Genomic DNA, 17,631 nt, shown 5'->3' with positions numbered 1-17,631 from the left:
GAAAACTACTGCTACAAGAGCCACCTGCCTTAGGGTTATGCAACTATTCAAGCATTTTACTTTATTTGTGCAGGAAAGGGATAACTATGCCCTGGGAGTTATGGAAGCATGTAGTAAACATAGCCCTACTGCCTGTTGTAGCATGCAACTTGATTCTGTTGCTCATGCCTGTCTCCGTTGTCTTGAAGTGACAGCCAGACCTGCAAAGTTAGCGAAAGCCTTGGCAAATGCCACACACTCTCCAGTCTTCTTAACTGTGAAATGACTCAGTGTTTTCCTGCAGGTAGATTAACTTCCTATGAGATCCTTGTGCTCTCGCCACCTCATCTATATCTTAAACATTGCAATGCTCTCAGTCCTGCTACACTACTACTTTTATCTCAACAAGGAAAGCACCATGACAATGAGGTAATAATGTCCCATTTTGTGACACTGTCCTGATTAATGATATCTCTAAACCAATCCCAATCGAATCTTGTGTGTTGATGAGTTATGCTTACAATTGAGAAGGGATTTTCAAGCTAGTTATGCTGTTTCTACCCATGATGACTTAGTCAGTGTTGGAGATGTCCTCAGGCAGAGCTCTGTGCCCTTTCCAGAGCATGCCAGTTGTCAGAGGGAGGATCTGTCAGTGTTTAAAAGGATAGCCAGGATGCTTTTGACCAAGACGTTGGATCCAGTTCTGACAGAGGCCTGGAAAGGGTGTAAAGGTGACAGCACTTTGAGATGATCTGTGATGCTTACAAAATGCCTGACAGTTCTCCCTCCTGTCCTTACTTGTTCCTCAAACATGGCCTTAAGTGGTTTCTGGTCTGTACACTTTCCCATCTATGTGGGACACATTACCCAGGATAGAGGCTTCCTGCCGCTGAGAGGTGAGGACTACTGAATTTGGAAAACCTGACTTTTGATCAGTGACCCTTTCAGAGAAAGATCTTGATCTTTGAAGATCAAGGAGAGCTGTGAACATGAATTTACGGTACCTTAACTCAACTTGGAGTTGAGAAGGCCTGTAGAGGGAGCTCTCACACCTTACCCTTCGTGGTAATTACCCTAAAAGGAGAATGTCAATTACTGACCCCAGCAGGAAGCTAGGAACCTTGCATTCCCAAACAGGAAGTTCACTTGGTTTCTACCCCAGCAGGAGGAGGGAAGACTGCCTTCTTATGCAAAAGCAAACCCTCCCAATTAAAAAAATGCTACAGTGTAGCCAATAAAAAGCAAACATCACCTGAACTTTTACTTTTCTCCAGTCAACTTTTCTTTGTCTTTCTTTCCTATTGATGTCATTTTCCCCTTGTCCCACCCTTCTTACTATAAAAGACTTTCATAGTGTGTAACCCCTTGGAGGAGCTCTCTGTTTGCCAGGTGGGATGCTCCCTGATTCATGAGTCTTTTAATGAACCCAATTAGATCTTCAGATTTACTCAGTTACTTTTTTTTTTTTTTTTTTTTTTGGAGTGCCAATATCACTGACTTGGACGTCCCAGTTACTGCTTCTCCTAGTACAAGTGGATGCCTAGTGGCTCAGATTGCCCCATTCATTATCCATCCCCACTAAAATGTCAGTACAATGAATTGTGGTTACGGGCGTAATGAAATTCTGCCTTCTCATATTTTTTAAAACATGGTTTTTAATTATTTTACATTTTAATTCATTGAGTTATATTTATAGTTGTACAACCATCATCACAACCTAATTTTACAACATTTCTAACCCTAAGCCCCATGCTGTCTCCTCCCAAACTGTCTCCTTTGGTAACCAAGGATATTCTTTTCTTTTCTTTTTCCTCAGAGAAATTTTTATTGTATTTTATTTTATTTTACTTTTTAAATATTTGTTTGTATAATGATTTTTGTGTTTTAGCAGTATAGCTGGTTTACAGTGTTCTGTCAATTTTATACTATACTGCATGGTGACCCAGTTACTCATACATGTATACATTTTTTTCTCACATTATCATCCTCTGTCATAAGTCACCAGACATAGTTCCCAGTGCAACACAGCAGGATGTCACTGCTAATCCATTCCAAAGGCAATAGTCAGAGTTCCCTTCATGGCGCAGGGGTTAATGACTCCAACTAGGAACCATGAAGTTGCGGGTTCAGTCCCTGCCCTTCCTCAGTGGGTTAACAATCCAGCATTGTCGTGAGCTGTGGTGTAGGTTGCAGACGTGGCTTGGATCCCGCGTTGCTGTGGCTCTGGCATAGGCCAGTGGCTACAGCTCCGATTCAACCCCTAACCTGAGAACCTCCATATGCTGTGGGAGCGGCCCAAAGAAATAGCAAAAAGAGAAAAAAAAAAAAAGGCAATAGTCTGCATCTGTTAACCCAAGCACGCCATCCATCCCATTCCCTGCCCCTCCCCCTTGGCAACCACAAGTCTATTCTCCAAGTCCATGATTTTCTTTTCCATGGAAAGATTCCTTTGTGCCATATATTAGATTCAAGCCATAAGTGATATCATATGGTATTTTCCTTTCTCTTTCTGACTTACTTCACTCAGGATGAGAGTATCTAGTTCCAGTCATGTTGCTGCAAAAGGCATTATTTTGTTCTCTTTTATGGCTGAGTAGGATTCCATTGTGTATATATACCACATCTTCCTACTGCAATCACCTGTTGATGGACAATTGGGCTGTTTCCATGTCTTGGCTATTGTGAGTAGTGCTGTAATGAACATGTGGGTTCATGTGTCTTTTTCAAGGAAAGTTTTGTCTGGATATATGCCTGAGAGTGGGATTGCCAGGTCATAGGGTAGTTCTAGGTATAGATTTCTAAGGTATCTCCATACGGTTCTCCTTAGTGGCTGTACCAGCTTACATTCATTCCCACCAACAGGGCAGGAGGGTTCCCTTTTCTCCACACCCCCTCCAGCACTTGTTACTTGTGGACTTATGAATGATGGCCACTCTGACTGGTGCGAGGTGGTATCACAGGGTAGTTTTGATTTGCATTTCTCTTATAATCAACGATGTTGATCATTGTTTCATGTGCTTCTTGGCCATCTGTATATCTTCCTTGGAGAAATGTCTCTTCAGGTCTTTTGCCCATTTTTCCATTGGGTTGTTGGTTTTTTTTGCTGTTGAGGTGCATAAGTTGTTTGTCTATTTTAGAGATGAGGCCCTTGTCAGTTGCATCATTTGAAACTATTTTCGCCCATTCCGTAAGTTGCCTTTTTGTTTCCTTTGCTGTGCAGAAGCTTGTTGATTAGGTCCCATTGGTTTACTTTTGCTTTGATTTCTGTTGCTTTGGGAGACGGACCTGAGAAACATTTGTAAGGTTGATGTCAGAGAATGTGTTGCCTATATTCTCTTCCAGGAGTTTGATGGTGTCTTGTCTTACATTTAAGTCTTTCAGCCATTTTGAGTTTATTTCGGTGCATAGTGTGAGGGTATGTTCTAATTTTGTTGATTTGCATGCAGCTGTCCAGGTTTCCCAGCAGTACTTGCTGAAAAGACTGTCTTTTCCCCATTTTATGTTCTTGCCTCATTTGTCAAAGATTAATTGCCCGTAGGTGTTTGGGTTTATTTCTGAGTTCTCTCTTCTGTTCCATTGGTCTGTCTGTCTGTTTTGATACCAGTACCACACTGTCTAGATGACTGTGGCTTTGTAATATTGCCTGAAGCCTGGAAGAGTTATGCCTCCTGCTTGGTTTTTGTTCCTCAGAATTGCTTTGGCAATTCTGGGTCTTTTGTGGTTCCATATAGATTTTGGGATAGTTTGTTCTAGTTCTCTGAAAAATGGTGTGGGTGACTGGATAGGGATTGCATTGAATCTGTAGATTGCGTTGGGTAGTATGGCCATTTTTACAATATTAATTTTTCCAATCCAGAAGCATGGAATGTCTTTCCATTTCTTTACATCTTCTTAATTTCCTTGTTTAATGTTTCATAGTTCTCAGCATATAAGTCTTTCACCACCTTGGTCAGATGATTGACTTTTTTGGGGTGCAGCTTTAAAAGGTATCATATTTTTGTATTCCTTTTCTACTATTTCACTGTTTGTATACAGAAATGTGACTGATTTCTGAATGTTAATCTTATATCCTGCTACTTTGCTGAATTTGTTGAGCAGTTCAGGTAGTTTTTGGGTTGAGTTCTTGGGGCTTTCTATATATAGTATCATGTCCTCTGCATACAGTGACAATTTTACCACTTCTCTTCCTATTCGGATGCCTTTTATTTCTTTTGTTTGTCTGCTTGCTGTGACTAGGACTTCCAGCACTATGATAACAGTGGTGGTGGGAGTGGGCATCTGTGTCTTGTTCCAGATTTAGTGGGAAGGCTTTCAGCTTTTCTCCATTGACTATTATGTTTGCTGTGGGTTTGTCATAAATGGCTTTGATTATGTTAAGGAATGTTCCCTCTAGACCCACGTTGGTAAGAGTTTTGATCATGAATGGATGTTGGACTTTGTCAAATGCTTTTTCTGCATCTATTGAGATGATCATGTGGTTTCTGACTTTTATTAATGTGGTGTATGACATTGTTTGATTTGTGTATGTTGAATGGTCCTTGTGAACCTGGGATGAATCCCACCTGGTCATGGTGTATGATCTTTTTGATATGTTGCTGGATTTGGTTAGCTAAAATTTTGTTGAGAATTTTTGCATCTGTATCCAGCAAGGATATTGGCTGATAGTTTTCTTTTTTGGTGGCATCTTTGTCTGTTTTTGGAATTAGCATGTCGGTGGCATCATAGAATGTCTTTGAGAGTGTTTCTTCTTCTTCAGCCTTTTGGGAACATTTAAGGAGGAAGGGTAGGATTTCCTCTTTGTGTGTTTGGTAGAATTCTCCTGTGAAGCCATATGGTCCTGGACTTTTATTTGTAGGGGATGTTTTTATGACATAGTCAATTTCATTTCTAGTGATCTGTCTGTTCAGTTGATCTATTTCTTCTTGATTCAGTTTTGGCAGGCTGTAAGTCTCTAGAAAGATGTCCATTTCTTCAAGGTTGTTGAATTTGTTGGCATATAATTATTGATAGTAGTCTATGGTTTTTTGTATTTCTGTAGCATCAGTTGTGACTTCTCCTTTTTCATTTTGTATATTTGGGTTTTTTCCCTCTCCTCTTCTTGGTGAGTCTAGCCAGAGGTTTGTCTATTTTGTTTATCTTTTCAAAGAGCCAGCTCTTGGTTTGATGGATTTTTTCTATTGTTTTTTGAATCTCTACTTTATTGATTTCCTCTTAGATCTTTATGATTACCTTCCTTCTGCTGACTTTAGGTTTGGTTTGTTCTTCTTTATCTAATTCATTTAGGTGGTGGGTTCAGTTTTCAATTTGAGATTTTTCTTCTCTGTCGAGGAAGGCCTGTGTTGCTATGAACTTCCCTCTGAGCACTGCACCTAGAGATGCAGATGCACAAGAAGGCCTGGGATGCTCCACCACCAACTCCAGGGACTCTTGGACTGGGGAAAAGGCTGAACCAGCAAATCCCAAAGAATGGGGACTGAAAACTCATTCCAAGCCAAATGGAGAGCTATAGCTCTCACGAGCAGTTCCCAGCATGGAATCCATGGGCTGCGTCAAAACAGATGGGTCCAGGGGAGGCAGGAGGTGGCTGTAGGGTCAGCTGGTGGACACAGTGATCATGGGGCTCCCTGATGGGTTTGCAGTTGGAGGTAGAATAGGAGGAAAAAAGGCTCAAGTCATCCGATCTGAGAACCATGAGACTGGGATGATCCTCCCACTCCCAGAAGAATCCTGAACCTTCAGAAAAGAACAATGACCATGTCTACAGGGTTTGGGAATATTGGAGCCATATCTCCTCAGAGTAGGACTCCCCAGGCTCTCTAGGCCTCACTCCTCAAGTCTCCCTTAGAGACAAGCCCTCCCCACCTTTGTCCTTGTCAGCTCACTGATCCCTGAGGTCCTGCCTATCCCTGAGGACCTAGGTTTCCATACAGATAGGTTGGTGGAGAATTATTGATACAGCTTACCAGCCTGACCCACAATAGTTCGCACCCTCCTGGGGCAACTGGGCACAGGGACACATGGCTCTAGAGACTTGAACCACCTGGACTGCATGTGCAGGGTGTCCTTGCCTACCAGCTGTGCCACAGAAGAGCCAGAAACACCTGTGACTGCCCAACGGATTCTCAGGGGATTTTCCTGAGAGAACACTTGCCCACCTTATCACTTATCCATGAATCCCCATGACTTCCTGACTGCTGCTTGTCATGCCAACCACACACCTGTGAAGGATCTGCTCTACATGGCCATCTGTCCACCAGGCTCACCCTTCTAGGGACCCAGATTCTAGGACCATACAAATGTTGAAGGCGTGTCCACCCGCCTAAGGTACAGATGCCCCTAAATCCATCTGCATCATTTCCACTGGAAGTCACCAGCACTGGGGGAGGGGGGAATTCTTTGACCCGAAAGAATGACTCAACCTGACAGGAGCAATGCAGTGATTCAGAATGAAGGGTCAGTACACACATACAAGCCCCTGATCCCCCACTCATAATTCACATAAAATGTCCCATACGTACATATAAACTGATGCCTGAAAATTCTTGCTTGACACATACATACATCCAGACACAGATGAGCAGTGTGCTGGTAAATGCTTATCTCTAGGAAAGTCAGGTAAGACTTCATTTATGGTATCCATATGGTCTAAATATTCCAAGCACGAGAGAATTCAAACTACCAACCTGATGTTACCAAACACAGAGCTGACTCTCCCAAGCTAGTATGAACCAGTTCCAGTGAAGTCCACACCCTTCCATATGAATATGGAATCCACACAATCCACTTACACTCTGAGTGGGATCCTCAACTCTCACCTCAGTTATGGAAGCAAAGGACATCACACGTGTGCGTGTGTGTGTGTGTGTGTAAATATATACGTATTGGACACACATGCACATTTCTACACTCAGCCTGATAACTCTACAAACAGGCCACCTAAATTTACATACCTAGATATACACATAGTCTAAAGTTTTACAGACAAAGTCCTATATACCTTGAATATCCAACTGCCTCTCTTACTGATGCAGGTTGGGACCTGGCACCCTTGGCTGCAGGGGCTGCAGTGGTTGCACCTGGACAAACATCTCCTGGAGAATGAAATACAGCAAAAGTATAAAGGATGAAAAAGAACTATGTGCTTGCTCATTTGGGACAAATTGTGAGAAAAAAAAAAAACTTCCACTTCTGAAGAACAGAGAGCAAAAGCAGGGTACCATGCACACCCCCTACATGCACCACCACTAAAGGGGTGGGAAAACCACCTCAGCCACCCCCCCTGGCCCAACCCCTGGACATGCCCCTACCCTCACCCCATAGAAGGAACTAGCTCACCCCTGCTCAGTGAGCAGGTGAACAAGGGAAGCTGGTGATTGCTTCTGCACCTCTCTGCTGAAGCAGGTGTCCTGAATAAAGCCTTCCTGATTTTCTCTTCTGGCATCTTATCAATTGCTCTTGATTAAGGAAGGCCAAGAACCCTAGCTGGTAACACTCCAACTCTATACACATCCAAACCATGAATACAAACATGTGCAACCTCCCTACCAGCCAGCTGTCCATGTTGAATACCCACATGCTGTGGCTGTGGCATAGGCATGAAGCTGCAGGTCTGATGTGACTCCTAGCCTAGGAACTTCCATATGCAGCAGGTGTTGCCCCCAAAAGGACAAATAAATAAAAAGAAGGGGAAAAAACTGATCTCTGGGACCTTTAGTTCTTTAAGACAAAGTTCTGCATCTATTTACCCCAAGCTCCCAGTCCCTCCCACTCCCTTCCCCTCCCCGTGGCAACCACAAGTCTATTCTCCAAGTCCATGATTCTCTTTTCTGTGGAAAGATTCCTTTGTGCTATATATTAGATTTCAGATATAAGTGATATCATATGGTATTGGGCTTTCTCTTTCGGACTTTCTTCACTCAGAATGAGAGTCTCTAGTTCCATCCATCATGCTCCATCACAAGTCTAAGATGTAGTTCTCTGTGAATATTTTAATTTTCAACCAGGAAGAAAGAAAGATTTTTTTAAATGAAAATGATGGAGTGGTTGGGGAGCTTGGGTTAATAGATACTAACTACTGCCTTTGGAATGGATTAGCAATGAGATCCTGCTGTGTCGCACTGGGAACTATGTCTAGTCACTTATGATGGCGCAGGATAATGTGTGAAAATAGAATGTGTACATGTATGTGTAAATGTGTCACCAGGCTGTACAGTAGAAAAAAAAATTGTATTGGGGAAATAACTATTAAAAAATAATACTAACAAAGGCAGAATCAGATCTGAAACACCAGCTGTCCTCCCTTAAGCTGGACAATAGCGACGTTTACAAATGGTGCGGGGGTCAAGACCATGAAACTCCTGCCACGACATCTGCACAACACACGGGTTCCCCTGGCAAATGCCCTCTCCCACTGAGGTCAGACCATGAAAATCCCTACACGACATCTGCACAACACACAGCTTCCTCGGGCCAAATGCCCTCTTCCACTGAGGTGTGTCCTCTGAGTCCCCAGAGAGCTTCCGTCCATGTCGCCCATTCTCCTCTTCCATTCACCCCTTTCCTTTCTCTCCACAGCATCTCCACTGCTGGGCACGGATGTGGTCATGCCCCCTGGGGCCTCACGCTCCTATCCTCCCCCCACTCCTGGCTCCCAACCCCAGCCAGCTTGGGAGCAGCACCTGCCACCGCCCATGGCCCCATTACTCCTGCCTGGCAGCACCCTATTGCAGCCAGCTCACCCCATGACACCTCGGGTGACTCCTGCTGACCATGGCCCCATTGCCCCAGGGCTTGGCAACATCCCTGTCCCAGTCTGGTCAGGAGGGAGGTCAGCATTGCCCCACCAGTCTCAGGCTTTTGGGTGCCCTCAGGGCCCCCTCAATGGGAATGCTTCCAGGGCCCTCATGGGGAGTGCTTTGTGTCCTGCACCCCATTGCATAGCAAGCCCTGTGGGGGACAGCAGGGTGGCTGCCCCGGCTAAGGCAGCAGCTCAGGCTGGCAAGGGAGGCTTGGCCCCAGGCCTTCCTCCTCAAGCTGCACCACCAGTTGCCCAGATGGCCTTCATCCTGCCCCCAGGGACTTCTGGGCCGTGGCCGCATGGCACCTCTGGGGCAGGCAGCCTGCATGCCTCCCAGCACACGGGCCCTCAGGAGGACGCCTCTCACCATAAGAGCATCTATCAGAACTTCCGACGCTGGCAGCGCTTCAAGTCCCTGGCCTGCAGCCACCTGCCCCAGAGCCCCGATGCAGAAGCTCTCTCCTGCTTTCTCATGTAAGTGACCTCTCAGGCCCTCATTAGCTCAGCTGGAGCCTTCGCATATACAGGACTTTGGCATGGACTCCCTGCTTAGGTTTCCAGGCATCCTTTCACCTCAAAAGAAGGAGGGTTGACAGCAATGTCCATGCTATGAGGAGGCACGTCTGCACTCAGATGTGTCCCACGTCCAGTCCATGACATCCCGTCCGTGCCTTAGCTCAGCTACCACCACCATGCAAGACCAGTTGTCTCACTTTCTGCAGTGCCATGATAACATTGAGTGCAGGAGAGCAGTACGAGGGGGTCCTGCTCGGATGTGAGGAGCCAGAGTTTGAATGGGACCTGCTTCTCTGGTGCTACCTCCTTTCAACATGGACCTGGGCCTCTGGCAGCCAGTGGGTATCACTTCAGATAAGGCTTAGGACATTCAGGCCCAGGACGGAGCTTTCTGCATGCCCGGTCCTTGTTGTTCTGAAGAAGTCCAGTGTGAACGGGGAGGTGGTCGAGCTGTCCTAAGGGCAAGGGTCTATCCTCCTAGAGCTGTGAACCTGGCAGGAACATCCCTCCTAGACCCGAGGTCCCTCCGAAAAGGGGGACTAGGCCATCTAGTGCAGAGACCTGGGCCGAAGAATCCTTGGGCTTCTCAGACCTGTTAGCTGGTAGACTGGCGCCTGCCCTCCCGCATTGATGGGGCTGCATTTTATATGAGATGGCGCCCCCAGCCAGAGTGTCCCAGCTATAGCCAGGGAGTGGACAATCATCGTCTGGTGAGTGGGAGGTGGTGGCACCAGGCACCAGGAAGGCTTGCCTTTGCTCTCCAGACACCCTCGTCTCCCCCTCTTGAGCCTGGGTTTGGCAGGGCTGGGGCCCATGGAGGCCTTGGAGCTGGGTGGGGTTGGGCAGTTGGGGGCTGGGCTGTACCAAGAGACTGACCCTGAGGGCTTATAGCCCAGTGCTACGCACTCTGGCTCGCCTGAAGCCCACCATGAGGCTGGAGGAGGGCATGCGGCAGGCCATGCAGGAATGGCAGCACATGAGCACCGTTGAGAGGATGGCCTTTTATGAAATGGCAGCAAAGTGAGTCAGGGTCCTGGGCCATGGGCGACATGGTGGGGTGGGTGGTGGGTGATGGGCAGGCCCCAGGGCAGGATCTGGCTCTGGTGCTAGCAATCAGAGAGGATGCAAGAGGAGGCTGGCACCTGGCACCTCCTGTTCCCTGAATCCCCAAATCCTATTGGCCTCCAGAATCCCCTCTGCCACCTGGAGAGCTTGGCTCTTCCAGCCCTGTCCCAGGAGCTCTGCCCTACCATGATGCTGATGTGGGGAGGCCTCAGGATGGCCTTGGGGAGCACGGCAGCCCAGGAGGGGGTCCCCTGAAGGCATGGGGGCTGTGCAGGGGTGAGGACTCCACCCGGCAGCCTGGCACCCCTTCATGCTGGGTGCCTGGCCATCACTGACCTAGCATGTGGTAGGCCTCTCCTCATCAGCGGTGGCTGGAATGGGCAACCGGCCATCCTTGGGGAAGCCCATGGGTCTCTGGCCCTCCCTGTCATTTCTGCATGTGAATCTCCTAGTTTCCAAACAAAACCAAAGGAGCAGCTAGCTCTCAGTGGCAAGAGATGCCTCACCTCTAAGGGTAGGATCCCCACTCCAGCCTGTGCTGGGTCCTGTCTCATGCGTGCTTTCCCGCACTCTCACTCCCAGCCCCAGGTTCTGGGTTCAGGCAAGGGCTCTGGGGAAATACGTGCCTCACCAGGCCACTGGCTATCTCCATTGTTTGGGTCAGACAAGGTCTGGGGGCACATGAGCAGGGGCCCCCAATGCCCACCATGTGTCCCTAAGCCTGGTCCCAGAGATTGACCTGGGTCTCTGCTGGGCTCATGCCCTCCAGCTCTATGGCTGGTCAGGCAGGAGGAGGCCCAGATCTTGGACCTGTGCCAGAGCAGCTCCCTGCTGCGACAGCACCTCACAGGGCCCTGACAGCCCCAAGGACACCCTCTCCTCACCCTCTGAGTTCTGCTGCCCTGGGTGGGCTCCAGAGCCCAGGTGGTTTTCTCACTGGGGCCTGTCCCTCAACACCCCCCAGGTTCCTGCAATTTGAGGCAGAGAATGAGATCAGGATGGGGAACGTGTCCTGCACAACGCAGGCACAGGGCATGCCTCCTCCAGCTCCAACAAAGCTGGCTCCTCAGGAACCCACATCCCGCAAAAGGGGCACTCAGTCTGTGAATCACCTTCCACATGGACATCAAGGCACAGGTAAGAGATGCCTAGGCATGGTCCCTGTTCCCAGGTGGGTCCTTTTCCCTCAAGGGGACATTGGTCTTTCAACACGGATAGCCCCGAGGGGGTCTCAGTAACCCCTTTTCCCCTCTGAGGTGTGGACTTGGTCCATGTAAAACCTCATCACCCTCCTCCCTGTCTAAGGGGCCCCTGTGAAATCTGCCTAACAAGTGTGCTGGTGGGGAGACCCTTGATCATTAGATGTTCCACACGTTCTCACACCTGACTTTTACCTGTCCCTGACTTGAATCTGGCCTCCCACAAAACCTGAGGCTCTGGCTGCTCCTCCCCCTTCCCACATGCATATCCATTGCCCCACAACAATGCCCTCCCCTGTGCCTGCTCAGGGGTCAGATTCTGGGCGCTGTGTCCCCTCACTTTCCCTTCCTCCTGCTCTGCCTCAGCCTGTGCTCCAAGGAAACACGGCCCCAGAGTCCAGCACACCCACCCAAGGCCACGCAGAGCCTGGCAGCTGCTGGAGAACAAGGCCCCCAAGGAGATTCCCCCTGAGGCTCGCAGGGAGCATGGGGACGTCCCGCAGGCACTGGTGGGTCCTGCCCCTCAGCCACAGGGGAGTCAGATATGGAATGTCGAGAGGATGGATATGAGCTGCCACAGGACGAGGACGGCTGCTTCCCAGACCCGGATCTCCTCAGCTACGTGGACAAGCTGTGTTCCCAGGAGGACTTTGACACCAAGGTGGGCTGGGCCTGGAGTCTCAGACTCCAGGATTCCAGGGAGAGATGCTCTTCGCACCCTAGTTCTGGCTTTGGCCCAGGATAATGGGATTTAGGCTCTGGTCCCTGACCCTGACATCTGTGTGTCTTCCTGTGTGTCTGAGTGTACTTTGGTGCATAGGATGTGTATATGTGGATGTGTAAGTTGGACATGTTGGTGTCTCTCTCTCTCTTTGGAGGCCTTTGTGTGTCTGTGTCGGTGCCTATGTGTTTGTGCTTTGGAGCCCATGTGTCTGCATGTGCACCTGCTTGTGAGTGTGTGTGTGTGTTTATGTGAGAGGAGACAATACCTATGGGAGTTTGAAAGCTCCCCCTTTGTGAGGGGGACTCTGGATTGGCCTCTGCTAGTCTCGTTCCCCCCAGGTCTTCCCGCCTCCCAGGGCACTCCTGCCAATGCTGCTCACAGCCTCTTCCTTCCATTCCAGGTGGAGGCGGTCATTCACCCCCGATTCCTGGCAGAGTTGCTTTCCCCAGAACCAGAGCTGGATCTCTCGGGCCTGGCTGAGGAGCTGGAGCAGGGGGACGGACTCTCCCCTGAAGAGGTGGCCAGGGGAGGGACTGACACTAGGGAGACTGGGGGCAGGGGGAGAAGCCAGGTGACCCTGGAAATCCAGGAGGAAAGGACCCAGGTCAGCCAGGGCCGAGGAGGGCCCTAGAGCAGGAGGCCCTGAAGGCTCTGTTCCTCCCTCCACGGACGGAGAGGCCCTGCACCCGGGAGGCTGCCCAGGTGGGTGCAGGGCAGGAGGAATGGAAGGGGAGGAGGGGAGCCGGGGACAGGGCAAGGACCCTGCTGGGGAGAAGGTCCAGGAGGAAGGCAGGAGGGCCACAGGCTCTGTCTGTGGATGTGAGTCCCATCTCACTTCCCCCTGCCCATAAGCCTCGGCTCTCCCTGGAGTGTGCAGAGCAGTCACTGTCCACCTCTCTCCCACCAGCTGGTGCAGACACAAGTCCTGGCCTCGGAGGAGGACGACGGGGTGCCAGCCACTCCCAATCACAGGCACCCCACCTGGACTCAAGACCTTCAGAGTCTGTGGCCCGGCAAGATGCCCAGAGGAACGAGCACGGCCCACAGCCCGGGGTCAGAGATGAAACCTGTACACCCCAGATGGATTTCCATGGCCATCTAAGGCACCCCCAAACAGAGAGGGGCCTGTTCAGGCACAAAGGCTCTGTGCCCTCTCAAGGATATCAGGAGCCCCCTCAGGCTGGAACAGCACAGCCGTTTCCTCACCAGGGCACCAAGCGCTCGGGCCCTCCATTAGGACCCAGGGCCAGCAAGGTTCTCAGGGAGGCCTCTCCTCTTAGTGGAGCCCCAGGGCTGGGTCACGGGTTCAGTGAGGATGAGGAGGAGCTCCCCAGCCTGGCCTTCCTCTTGGGCCTTCACCACAGCCTGCTGCCCTGGGGGCTGCCACAGAGCCCTGTCCCTGCCTCAGGTCTTGTGTGCACTGCAGGGCCCCTTTCCCAGGCCCCCTTTCCCAGGAGAATGGGCCTCAGCTCAGGCCCCCTGGAAGCTGCCAAGTGTAGAAAGCAGGCTCAGTGTGGAGGCCTGTCTGCTGCTGAGGAGCTGGTGATGGAGAGCTGCTTTTGTGCCGTTCAGCCCTCTGGACACTCACCTGTCATGAGAATGGAGGCTGGAGGCAGCCCTTACCTCTAGAGAGTTTCTCTCTGCCTCTCTGAAGTGGCCAGATGACAGGCTGGGGTGATTCTCCAATCATCCAGGGTGTCCCGTGTGGGTGGCTTAGCCAGAGAGGAAAAGGCTTGTCTGTCAGGACGGGACTTTCTGCTTCACTGCCTTGTGGGTGGGAGAACATCCAATAGTCTCAGCTGGATTACTGCAGTGTACAATATGGTGAAAGCAGATGCCTCATAGTCCCAATGAGGATGAAGCAAAGGGAGTGGGGAGTGGAATTTCATGGCCTATTAATGTCCTGGGTGGAGTATTTCATCTTGTCAAGCTCAGTGGTCCCACCCTCACCAGCCCACTGGCATCAACCCCCTGGTAGCTTTCAAGTGAGCAAAGCCTAGGACTTTCACTAGACCAGGCGTAGTGTTCCTGTTGTGGTGAAGAGGGTTAAGGATATAGGGTTGTCTCTGGGAACTTCCATATGCCACAGGTGCAGCCCCCAAAAAAGAAGAAACAAAAACAAAACCCCTGAAAAGTCTAGAATTAATGTTAAGGTGCAGGGGCTGTACATGAGGAATTCTCTAATGTTATTCAATCCATAAAAAATGAAATAATGGGAGTTCCTGTTGTAGCTCAGCTGTAAGAATCCTGACTAGTGTCCATGGAGACATGGGTTTGATCTCTGGCATCACTTAGTAGGTTTGGTTTCTGTCACTGCTGTCAGCTGTGGTGTAGGTGTCAGACACACCTCAGATCCTGCTTTGCTGTGGCTGTGGAATAGTGCAGCAGCTGCAGCTCTGATTTGACCCCTATCCAGAAACTTTCATATGCCACAACACAGCCTTAAAAAAAAGAAAAAATTGGGAGTTCCCATCGTGGCTCAGCAGAAACATATCTGACCAGCATCTGTAAGGATGCGGGCTTGATCCCTGGCCTCACGCAGTGGGTTGAGGATACTGCATTGGCTTGAGCTGTGGTGTAGATCACATAGCAGCTCAGATCTGGTGTTGCTGTGGCTGTAGCTCTGATTAGCCCCCTGGCCTATGAACCTCCATATGTTGAAGAGTGTGGCCATAAAAAGACCAAAAAAGACAAGACAAAATTGAATGCAATAGAAATTGCAGAAATGAAAGTTGAACAGACCATAACCAAATAATATTTTAGGGAGATTCCATGTGGCTCAGCAGATGAAGAATCTGATTGGTGTCCATGAGGATGCAGGTTCAATCCCTGGCCTCATTCAATGTGTTAAAGGATCCAGTGTTAACATGAGCTGTGGTGTAAGTCACAGATGTGGCTTGGATCTGGCATTCTCTGATTTGACCCCTAGCCTGGATCTTCCATATGCTGCAGGTGTGGCCCTAAAATGACAACCAATCAATCAATATAAAAATCAAACCGTGGTTTAATGGGCAATACATTCACAGAATCATAGAAATTACCAACATCCACAAGGTGGGGATTTGTTTCGTATTTGTTTCCAGTGAGCCGTGATGGGAACTCTGAGTATTGCATCTTGCCAAACTTCCTGATGCTAACCTCACCAGCCTACTGGCATCAACACCCAAATAGCTTTAGGAAGAGCAAGACCTAGGATTTTTAAAAGACCAGGAATAGATTTCCTGCTGTGGGGAAGAGGGTTAGGTATCCAGCATTGTTCCAAAGCACTTCCATATGCCACGAGTTTGGCCCCCCCAAAAAAAGGAAAAAAACAAAAAAACAAAAACAAAACCGAAAAAAGTCTAAGATTAACATTAAGGTGCTTGGACTGTAAATGAGGAATTACACTAATGTTCTTCAAGCCATAAAAGGAATGAAATAGAGGGAGTTCCTGTCACAGCTCTGAGGTAATGAACCCAACTTCTATCCATGAGGACATGGGTACAATCCCTGGCCTTGCTCAGCGGGTTAAGGATCCGGTGTTGCCCTGAGCTGTGGTGTAGGTGTCATGTAGGTTTGATCCTGCATTGCTGTAGCTGTGGCATCGGCCAGCAGATGGAGCTCCAATTCCACCCCTAGCCTGGGAACTTCCATATGTTGAGAGTACACCCCCCACACACACAAAAATAAAAGAAAAAGAAAAAGAATGAAAGAGAAATTAATAGAAATTTCATTCAATAGACTCAGCTGTAGCTCACATTTGACCCTTAGCCAGGGAATCTATGTGCTGTAGGTGGAGCCTAACTTGACAAAAAATAAATAAATAAAATCAATAGTGGTTTAATGGATGATACACTCACAGAATCAGAGAAATGACCACTGTCCACAGGGTGGGTAAAGGAGGTTCCTAATTCCAGCGGCAGCATGACTGGAGCTTGTCTGAAATAGAGGCAGGTGCTGGGCAACCTTTGCATATGATATACACCAAGGGGAAGCCTGCCCATTGACAACAGGGAAAGGCTCAACTCCAAAACCCTCAACATGGAACCAGAGCATTGGGTGAAGGAACACACTTGACGGAGGCTGTGGGCCGCCTAGTCTGGGTTCTTCTCCTTACCAAATCATGGTATGTTTCTCTAAGAACAAGGCAAGGAGTAACCCTTTTCTAAATCACAGACATCATATCTTAACGATACAGCTCTTACAATTGTGCAGCCAATGTGCTTTGTTTGAAGGGCATTTTTAAGTGGTGGGTATGGAGCAGTGTGTTCCAGAGAGGATTTGGGCCATCTGGCTCACAGGTGACCTCTTGCCAGACAGGCCAAGTGACACATCTGTAACCAGGGTGATTTCCCAGGCACTGCCTGCCTTCCTCAGATGGCAGGGATGCAAAGGGTTTGAAAGGGGGCACAGAGCACAGAGCCATCACCTACGGTCCCCTGACTGCCTCTGCCTGGGGGGGAGCAGCTTCCTGCTGTCACAGAAGCTATTGCTAGCACACCAGTCATTGGAGGAGTTCTGGATCCCCAACATTTTCCTACTCAGCAGCAGGCAGGAGAGAGCAAGGATGGTCCACGGATGTAGCTAAGGGTCCTTTTTTTAGGGGAACTTGCTCATTTTCAAGAGGTGCAGGTACAGCATATGGCAGTTCTGAGGCTCGGGGTCAAATCAGAGCTGCAGCTGCAGGCCACAGCCACAGCAATGACAGTTCTAAGTCTTGTCTGTGACCTACACCACAGCTCACAGCAATACTGGATCCTTAACTTAGTGAGCGAGGCCAGGGATCAATCATGAACGCTCATGGATACTAGTCAGGTTCATTTCCGCTGCACTACAACGGGAACACCTAGAGGAGAGTTTTTAAAGAAACAGCTAAAATGAGGTCACTAAGGTGGCCCCTAATACAATATGACTGGTGCCCCTATAAAAAGGGGAAATTTAGACCCAGAAACACACAGAGGGATGCTGATGTGAGGGCACAGGCAGAAGATGGGCATCTAGAAGCCAAGGAGAGAGGCCTCAGGGCAAACCAACCATGCGCATATCTTGATCTCAACAGTTACTTGATACATTCTTGTTGTTTAAGCCCCATTGCCCATGGGATTTGTGATGGTAGCTGGAGCTGACTGATATACTCTCTCTGAAGGCCTGTACACTCCCACCACAGGATGGAGCCTGCAAGTGAAGACACCCTCTCTGTCCCCAGCTGGGCTCCACCAGCATCCTCACCCCTGCCTTCCTCCTGAGACAGCTTCTCTGCCAGGGCCTGTTTCCTTGTCCAGGGAGTCAGACAGTGGACCTCAATGGAAGAGGTACGGATGGAGGTCAGGAGGGGCTGTAGGGCCCCAAGGCAGGAGCAGGAGGAGTCTTTC

General features: G+C 49.1%; 1 pseudogene; it reads left to right on the top strand.

Annotated features, from left to right (window-relative positions):
- The first annotated feature begins 790 nt into the window (after positions 1 to 790).
- On the top strand, positions 791 to 17,444 carry LOC146396393 (NUT family member 2G-like; annotated as a pseudogene).
- The last annotated feature ends 187 nt before the right edge of the window (positions 17,445 to 17,631 follow it).

Source organism: Sus scrofa, chromosome 14 (assembly GCF_054392235.1).
Source record: "Sus scrofa isolate SSC_HxYL_T2T_F1_AM1 chromosome 14, Sscrofa_HxYL_maternal_Yorkshire_Landrace_v2.0, whole genome shotgun sequence".
Lineage (NCBI taxonomy): Eukaryota > Metazoa > Chordata > Mammalia > Artiodactyla > Suidae > Sus > Sus scrofa.
The sequence above is the reverse complement of the archived record's forward strand: the minus strand, read 5'-3'. Positions and strand labels throughout refer to the sequence as shown.